The sequence below is a fragment of the Nelumbo lutea genome, chromosome 1 (genome assembly GCF_056320005.1).
Source record: "Nelumbo lutea isolate HS-2025 chromosome 1, American lotus-T2T, whole genome shotgun sequence".
Taxonomy (NCBI): domain Eukaryota; kingdom Viridiplantae; phylum Streptophyta; class Magnoliopsida; order Proteales; family Nelumbonaceae; genus Nelumbo; species Nelumbo lutea.
The window spans coordinates 165,738,215-165,740,000 of record NC_142684.1 but is presented as its reverse complement, the minus strand read 5'-3'; positions in this window follow the sequence as shown (position 1 = coordinate 165,740,000).

Below are 1,786 nucleotides of genomic sequence, written 5' to 3'. Positions count from 1 at the left end.
GAAAAGAATTGCTTGTATTTCAGACTTTTATTTCTTTTTCCATTACAAAAAGAAAAAAATTTTTATAAAATGAAAAAAAAAGAGATCTTTTGAACATCAAGAGTTCCTCTGAACTCAGACCTGAACTGATGCAATTTTGAGGGGAATTGGGTGTCATCAACACCCCAATTTACCCTAGGACACTTCTGCTACTCCTCAAAGCCAATTTGGTAGCAATGACTGAAGGTAAGGCAATTGAGAATTCAGATCCAAACTCAGACTTGAGTTCAGATCTGAATTCTGCTGTTACAGATCTACTCAGTTCAGATCGGAATTCCTCTGAACTCAGATCTGAACCGATGCAAGTTTGAGGTGAATTGGGTGCCATCACTACCCCAATCCACCCTATGATAAATCCGACATACCCCAAAGGTAATTGGATAGCAATGAATGAAAAAGAAAATTCAGATCTGAACTGATACAGATCTGAACTATAGTTGAGGACTGAACTGATACAGAGCACATTTTGGATTTTCGGTGAACTGAACATTTGCTTTATCCACTTGTAACCGAGTTACATTAGCTAAGGAGGTGTATGTTTGGGTTGAATAATTGTGATGCCTCAGTTATTTAATAAAAAATTTAGCACTTTCCAAGTATTTCTATTAGCATTCAGATCTGTAGCAGGGCTACTATAGTACAACAGTTAGCAGACCTGAAAGTTGTGTGGACCGAATAGCTTGCAATGCCAAACATTGCAGACCCAATTTTCAGGTCTTAGCAAGTGTTTGATATGCATCAGCTATACAGGTTTGAGCTTCAATTGTAGAGCTTAAAATCCTTAAACCAAGCCTAACTCAGGACTGGTTTTAGTTTATTTCAGATCCTTTTAATATATTTTTCAGATCAGATCTGATTTCAGCCCTAAAGCATCACAGATTTGATTCCAACCTTAATGGATGTATATTGTAGTGTATACCAATGAGTGTGTATGAATATACAGCTCAGATCTGAATTATTATTTGTTAATTTCTCTGGACTAACAATACCAAAGACTTGTAGATCTGAACTCAACTAAATTGGGTCTGAATTCAGATGTTGCAATCGATGGATGTAGATAAAGTAACCTTGAATAAGATGATTGGTTTAAATCTGCTTTTAGTATAATCGGCTTCATTTATTCATGATAGGATGTAGGTTTTTGTATTCCAATAATTCACTTTACATTTTCAGTGTGATAGGATTAGTTATTTATTTTCTTTTGTGAATATTGGCCTTTTTATTGCTTTGACCTTAACAGTTTATGACAAGCAGACCTGAACTGGAAGAGATCCTTTACGACCCAGAGATTGAACGGACTCTCCGTGTCCGTTTAAGAGCTGCTAGGCAAGTCAGACAAGAAGCACAAGAAGCTCAAGAAGCTCAAGAAATGGCTGAGCAGAGGACTATGATGGACTATGCCAAACCCACTCTCACTGGAGCTGCCTCCAGCATTATCAGGCCCAATATTGCTGCTAACAACTTTGAGATCAAACCTGCCATCATACAAATGATTCAAAACACGGTGCAATTCTGTGGATTGGCCCACGAAGATCCCAATGCACACATTTCTAACTTTTTAGAAATTTGTGACACCTTCAAACACAATGGGGTAAGTGATGATGCCATTAGGTTGAGGTTATTCACATTTTCTTTGAAGGATAAAGCCAAAGCATGGCTGAATTCATTACCGACAAAATCAATAGCTACGTGGGACGAAATGGCCAGCCGTTTTCTCTCTAAATATTTTCCCCCTTCTAAAACTGCT